Genomic DNA, 8,167 nt, shown 5'->3' with positions numbered 1-8,167 from the left:
ATGGCTGATGAAAAGCCCAAGGAAGGAGTCAAGATTGAGAACAGCAAGCAGAGACGCCTGGGTGGCTCAGCGGTTGAGCGTCTACCTTTGGCTCAGGGCATGATCCTGATCTGGGATCGAGTCCCACATCGAGCTTCCTGTGAGGAGCTTGCTTCTCCCTCTGCCTATGTCTCTGCCTCTCTGTCTCGCATGAATAAATAAATAAAATCTTTTAAAAAGAGAAAGAGCAGCAAGCAGCAATCATATTAATTTGAAGGTGGTGGGGTAGGATGATTCTGTGCCTATTAATTAAGATTAATAGGCATACACCACTCAGTGAACTATTGAAAGCATATTGTGAATGACAGAGTTTGTCAATGAGATGGATCAGATTCCGATTTGATGGGCAGCCAATCAATGAAACAGACACACCTACACAGTTGGAAATGGAGGATGAAGATACAACTGATATGGTCCAGTAGCAGACAGACAGGAGGGATCTATTAAAAAGGGAATCTGCTACTTTACTTCAGAACTCTCTTCTTCCAGACCAAGAAGCCATTCTCAATTAGAAAACTGCAGTTTGAGGGACGCCTGGGGTAGTTAAGCGGTTGAGCGTCTGCCTTTGGCTCAGGGCCTGATCCCAGAGTTCCGGATCAAGTCTCACATTGGGCTCCCTGCATGGAGCCTGCTTCTCCCTCTGCCCATGTCTCTGCCTTTCTCTGTGTGTCTCTCATGAATAAATAAATAAAATCTTTAAAAAAGAAAAAGAAAACTGCAATTTGATTCCACTATATCCTGACTACTACAGTACAGTTTTCTTTAATTTTTCATTTTCCTCTTCCCCATTCCTTTATTGTACACAAAGTAACTGTGTATGGGCACAAACACATTGCCTTCTTTAAAAAAAACCTAAATGGCCAATGATATGTCTTCATCAACATCAAATAAAGATGGGATAGGGAAAAATACTGGTTCTTTGAAAATACCCCCTTTCTCCATTAGTGGCACTCTCATTTGGATCTTAACTTTATATTTTAGTAAGTTATTTTGTTCTCACTGTTTAACAAAAAAAGAACAATATAAAAATGCTTGCATATTTAGTTCAAATTGGAAAACTTTAATTTTTCTCTTTTATCATTGTAAAACTGAGGACAATTTTATAAAAATTTTTGTACATAGCTATTACGTGTTGGACAAAGTGTCTTTAAGTAGAGATAAATTACTCTAAAAGAAATGAATCCGAGGTAGCTTTCTCTTCAAGTCAAGTGCCTTGTTTAAATAAACTTCTTGCTTAAAATTTTAAAAAAGAGGGATGCCTGGGTGGCTCAGTGGTTGAGTGTTTGCGACTCAGGGAGTGATCCTGGAGGCCTGGAATCGAGTCCTATATGATGCTCCCTGCATGGGGCCTGCTTCTCCCTCTGCCTATGTCTCTGACTCTCTCTCTCTCTCTCTCTCTCTCTCTGTCTCTCATGAACAAACAAATAAAATCTTTTTAAATTTTAAACTAAAGGGCAGCCCCGGTGGCGCAGCGGTTTAGCGCTGCCTGCAGCCAAGGGCATGATCCTGGAGACCCGGGATCGAGTCCCACATCAGGCTCCCTCCATGGTGCCTGCTTCTCCCTCTGCTTGTGTCTCTGCCTCTCTCTCTAGCTGTGTCTCTATGAATAAATAAATTTAAAAAATTAAACTAAAAAGGAAAGAAAAGAAAATTGTGACATCGAATGTAAGCAGAATGTAGAGAAAGTAGCTAACCCATACATGGCTAGTGGGAATGTAAAATGCTACAGCCACTCTGGAGAACAGTTTGGCAGATTTTTGTTTATTTTTTTTAGTTTGGCAGATTTTTAAAAAAGAAACATAGACATATAAATGCACTTCTGAGCATTTATCCCAGAGAAATGAAAACATGTTCACACAAAAACCTTTACAAAAATGTTGTTAGTAATATTATTTATAGTATTCAAAAAACTGAAAACAACCCAGATGTTCTTAAATGGGAGAATAATAAAGCAAACCATAATACAACCACATCATGGCATTGTTGGAACTAACTACTGATACATGCAAAAACAAGAATGATTTTCCAGAGAATTATGCCAAGTAAAGGAAAAAAAACAGTCATAAAAGGTTACATATTTCATGATTCCATTTATATATTATTCTTGAAATGACAACATTTTAGAAATAGATAACAGATTTTTAAAATATTTTATTTATTTATTCACAAGAGACAGAGAGAGAGAGAGGCAGAGACATAGGCAGAGGGAGAAGCAGGCTCCATGCAAGGAGCCCAATGCGGGACTTGATCCCCGGACTCCAGGATCACACCCTGAGCTGAAGGCAGACCCTCAACCACTGAGCCACCCAGGTGTCCCTAGATAACAGATTATTGATTGCAAGAGTGAAGGAAGAAGTGACTGTGGATATAAAATGGCAATATGAGGATCCTGATGATGATGAAAATGTTCTGTATTTTGGTTACATCAATGTCAATATGATTGTATGTTATGTACTATAGTTTTGCAAGATCTTGCCAATGGGGGAACATGGGTAAAGGCTAGAGAGGATTATTATTTCTTATAGCTGCATGTGAATTTACTGTTATCTCAAATACAAAGTTTAATTGAAAAATCAGAAGTGATGTCAGCAAAATGGTAGCCTAGAAGGCTTCAAGTTCTCATTTCTCCACAGAAACATCATAAATAAAGAAACAAATAATCAGAAGCTGTCTGGGTCAACTTTGTAGGAGCTCTGGAAAATACTCAAAGGTTTATAGAAATCAAGTGGATACCTCATCAGTAAAAAATAAAGCCATCCTCAAAATGGTAGAAAAGTTTTGTGTTTTTACTCATCTTTTTCTCACCTCCTCCCTGAAAGGTCATCAATCTTAGTCATGAACAGATGGCAGACCACTTCCTAATTGCCCCCCTTGAACCAAAGAAAGCATGATAGACCTTATTTGGAAATTATTGAGTTTGTCTTTTTTTAACCTGTGTGGGGGATGCCAAAAGGACTAAAGTAAGGTGATCATATCTTTATTTTTTTTATGATAGTCACAGAGAGAGAGAGAGAGAGAGAGAGAGAGAGGCAGAGACACAGGCAGAGGGAGAAGCAGGCTCCATGCACCGGGAGCCCAACGTGGGATTCAACCCCGGGTCTCCAGGATCGCGCCCTGAGCCAAAGGCAGGCGCCAAACCGCTGCACCACCCAGGGATCCCCAGAATACGTTTTTAAAAAATTTTTTATTTAGAATAAATACACTCTTTTCAAGTACACATGGAACATTCTCTAGGTTAGACCACATGCTGGTTTATAAGGCAAGCCTCAATCAATTTAAAAGGAATGAACTGATAAAAGGATGCTTCTCTTTAATGGAAATTAATAATGGAAAGAAATTTGGGAAATGCAAAAACTTGTCTAAAAACTAAACAATATGCTACCAAAAAATCAATGGTCGAGAGAAGAAATAATATGAAGATAGTCTGAAATAAGTAAAAATATAGCAAGCACAACTTACCAAAATGTGTGAAAGACAAGTGGAAACTTAGAGCTGTAAATTCTTAGATTCAAAAAGAGGAATAATCTTAAGTCAATACACTAAACGTCCACCTCATAGTCCTGGAGGAAAAAAAGATGAGCAAACAGAAGAAAATAGAAGGAATAAAATAATGTAGATTAGAGTGGACACTGATGACAGAGTACAGAAGAAGAATAAATATCAATGAAACCAAAATATACTTCTTTGAAAAGATCAATAAGATTGACAAACCTTTAGCTAAAATAACCAAAAAAAAAAAAAAAAAAGGAAGAGATACTAATGAAACTACTAAAATCAGAAATGAAGGAGACATTACCACTAATGTTATAAAAATAAAAAAAACAGGGGCAGCTAGGTGGCTCAGTCAGTTGAGCATACAACCCTTGATTTGACACAGATCATGATATCAGGTCCTAGATTGAGCCCCTCATTGGGCTCCAAGCTTAGCACAGAGTGTGCTTGAGATATTCTCTCCCTTCCCCTCTGTTCCTTCCCCCACTTGTTCTCTATATCTCCCTCTCTCTCAAATAAAAAAATAAGTTTTAAAAAGAAATAAAAATACAAATGCCATACGATTTCACTCATATGTGGAATTTAAGAAACAAAATAGATGAACATGGGGCACCTGCATAGATAATTCAGTTAGACATCCAACTCTGGATTTCAGTTCAGGTCACGATCTCATGATTGTGGGTTTGGGCCCCATGTCTGGCTCCATGCTCAGTGTGAAGTCTGCTTTTCACTCTCCCTCTGCTCCTTCTCTACTCATGCTCTCTTACTCATAAATAAATAAATAAATAAATAAATAAATAAATAAATAAATAAATGAATGTCTTTAAGGAACCCATATGAACATAGGGGAAAAGAAGAGAAAAAAGTGGGATCCCTGGGTGGCGCAGTGGTTTGGTGCCTGCCTTTGGCCCAGGGCGCGATCCTGGAGACCCGGGATCGAATCCCACGTTGGGCTGCCAGTGCATGGAGCCTGCTTCTCCCTCTGCCTATGTCTCTGCCTCTCTCTCTCTCTCTCTCTCTGTGACTATCATAAATAAATAAAAATTAAAAAATTTAAAAAAAGAGAAAAAGGCAAACCATAAAATAGACTCCTAAATATAAAGAACAAACTAAGGACTATTGGAGGGGAGCAGGGGAGGATTGATTAAATGTGTGATGGGTAAGAAGAAGGGCACTTGTTTGACGAGCACGAGCTGTTGTATATATGTGATGAATTACTAAACCCTGCACCAGAAACTAATATTACACTGTATGTTATCTAACTAGAATTTAAATAAAAAATTGGAAGAAAAAAAAAGAATGAGAGTTTATACTATGAAGAGCTGTAGTCCAACAAACTGGATATGCAGGTAAATGGAAAAATTCCTAGAAATATGCAAAATACCAAAATTAAGTCAAGAATAAATATAAAAATCTGACTAAACCTATAACAAATAAAGAGATTGGATTAGCAATAATTTTGTTAAAAACTCTCCCAACAAAGAAAAGCCCAGGATGATTAAAGAAGAATTAATACTAATTATTCACAAAACTTTAAAAAAAAGAATAGAACACTTCCTCATTAATTTATGAGGCCACTGAGAACAAAACCAGACAAAGGCATCACATGGAAAAAGTCCTAGAAGCAATTATCTCTTACAAATATAGACACAAAAATACTCAAAAAAATACTAGCACATTGAATTCACCAATTAAAAAAAAATTAAGAGAGGGAAAGGGGGGGAGGAGCAGAGGCAGTGAGAGAAAAAGAATCTTAAGCAGACTCCATGCCCACCCAGTGAGGAGCCCAATTCAGGGCTTAGTCTCACAATCCTGAGATCATGACCTGAGCCAAAATCAAGAGTCAGATGCTCAATCAATTGAGCTACCCAGGCACCCCTGAATCCAACAGTGTTTATTTATTTATTTTTTAAATTTGACAGTTTGTAAGGTGTGTATGATGTACGTATTTTTTATTTTTTTATTTTATTTTTTATTTATGATAGTCACACAGAGAGAGAGAGAGGCAGAGGCACAGGCAGAAGGAGAAGCAGGCTCCATTCACCGGGAGCCCGACGTGGGACTTGATCCCAAGTCTCCAGGATCGTGCCCTGGGCCAAAGGCAGGCGCCAAACCGCTGCGCCACCCAGGGATCCCCCAACAGTGTTTAAAAGAGATAATGCATCATGACTAATGGTGATTTATTTCAGTAATGCAAGGTTGTTTTGTCATCTGAAAAATCAATTAATTTAATATTTTATATGAATAAAAGACAAAAACCTCAAGGTCACCTTGACAGACATTTCTCTTTTCATGTTGGGATATGGGAAATCCAAACAATAGCACAGGGATCTAAACATGACTAGATGTTGAGGTCTTCTCCAAAAGGAAATATCAATTTTAAGATGCATTAAGGTAATTTTATGAGTTCATAAAAAGGAAGAGAATGAATAAATCTAAGGAACTGATGAAAGTTAAACTAGGTCCTGGAGGTGGAGAAGGGTAAGAGAAGAGTAGGAGATAGGTAGAGGAGTATGACAAGTTTTTATAGATCTACAAATAAGGCAGTTCTAATTTTCTCATGTTTTTAATTTGCTTTAGCTAAGGAATTATTTAGTGAGGCAATTTTAAAGTCCCATTTCGTGTTGGAAGACTCTTCATACCAATTAAAGAAAGCGTGCCATTGGAAAGATCTTCTTACATACCTTGTGTTCACAGATTTTTCTCAAGAGTGAATTCTCTGACGTTGAGTAATTTAATAGCCACTACTTAAGGTCTTCCCACAACGTGTTATATTAAATGTTTTTCACAAGTATGAATTCTCTTTTGCATGTGAGGGTGTGTTCCTTGACTACAGGCTTTCTCACATTCCCCACATTCATAATAATTCACAACAGTATAAATTCACCAACATAGGGGCACCTGGGTGGCTCAGTGATTGAGTGTCTACCTTTGGCTCAGGTTATGATCTGAGAGTCCTGGAATTGAGTCCCACATCGGGGTCCCCTCAGGGAGCCTGCTTCTCCCTCTGTCTATATCTCTGCCTCTCTCTCTGTGTGTGTCTCTCATGAATAAATAAAATAAAATCTTTTTTTTTAACCAACTTTATTAAATTTCTTATATTCATGAAGCTTTTCACCAGTATGAATTCTCTATGTTATAATAAGGACTGAATTAAGTATAAATATCTTCTCATATTTCTTACATTAATCAAGTATCTCAAGAGTATGAATTCTCTGAATTTAGTGACTTGTCCACACACACTAAATGTGTGTCCACACACATTCCTTATATTCATAACAATTATTATCAGTATGAATTCTCTAATGGGAAGAACGAACTCATTTAGATCCCACATTCTTCATATTCCTGTGATCTCTCACCCATATAAATTCTCTGATGTTGAATAACTTATCCACAAATAGTAAAGGCTTTCCCCATTCCTTGCATTCATATAATGTATCACCAGTATGAATTCTCTGGTTTGAAAAAATAACTGTCAGGTCTAAAGACCTTCCCATATTCTTTATATTCGTATGATTTATCATCTGCATGAATCCTCTCATTGAGTAAATTATCCACACACAGTAAAGATTTTATTTCATTTCTCCTATTCATTAAAAATATCTCACCAGTATGAATTCTCTAGTATTTAGTAAGGACTGAATTAAGTCTAACCATCATGCCACATTTCTTACATTCACCAGGTTTCTCATCAGTGTAAATTCTCAATGTTAAGTAACTTGTCCACACACAGTAAAGGCTTTCCCACATTACTAATATTCATACAGCTTATCTGCAATTTGAATTTGCAGATTTGCAAAAAGAATTCAACTCTAAATACCTTCCTACATTCCTTATATTCACAGGATTTCTCACCAGGATGAATTTTCTGGTTGTGACTAAATTACCCACACAAATAATGATGCTCTCAAATTCTTAACACTTATAAAATTTCTCACTCTATGAATTCTCTATATGGGTAAGGACCAAATTAAATGCAAACATCTCCTCACATTCTTTACTCTCACTCTATTTTCCACCACTATGAGTTTTCTTATGTTGAGTAAATTGATATACTTACTAAGGTCATTCCACATTCTTTATGGTTATACCATTTTTTAAATTTAAATTCAATTTTCCAACATATAACACCCAGTGTTCATCACATCACATGCCCTCCTTAATGCCCACCACCCAGTTACCTCATCCCCCCAACAACCTCCCCTTCTGCAACCCTTTGTTTCCCAAAATCAGGAGTCTCTCATAGTTCATCTTTCCCTCTAATTTTTCCCCACTCAGTTCCCCCCCTTCCCTTATGGTCCCTTTCACTATTCCTTATATTCCACATATAAGTGAAACCATATGGTAATTGTCTTTCTCTGATTGACTTATTTGACTCAGCATAATACCCTCCAGTTCCATGCACATCAATATAAATGATAGGTATTCATCCTTTCGGATAGCTGAGTAATATTCCATATATATATTCCATATATATACATATATATATCACATCTTCCTTATCCATTCATCTATTGAAGGACATCACAGCTCCCTCCATAGTTTGGCTATTGTGGACATTGCTGCTATTAACATTGGGGTGCAGGGACGCCTGGGCAGTTCAGTGGTTGAGTGTCTGCCTTTGGCTCAGGGC

The 8,167-nt window shown here is 37.3% G+C and overlaps 1 pseudogene; it reads left to right on the top strand.

Moving 5' to 3' along the window:
- On the top strand, positions 1–486 carry LOC118354094 (small ubiquitin-related modifier 2-like; annotated as a pseudogene).
- The last annotated feature ends 7,681 nt before the right edge of the window (positions 487–8,167 follow it).

This window comes from Canis lupus, chromosome 2 (assembly GCF_003254725.2).
Source record: "Canis lupus dingo isolate Sandy chromosome 2, ASM325472v2, whole genome shotgun sequence".
In the NCBI taxonomy this organism is placed as follows: Eukaryota; Metazoa; Chordata; class Mammalia; order Carnivora; family Canidae; genus Canis; species Canis lupus.
Note: the sequence above shows the minus strand (reverse complement) of the source record. Positions and strands in the feature narration are given on the sequence as shown.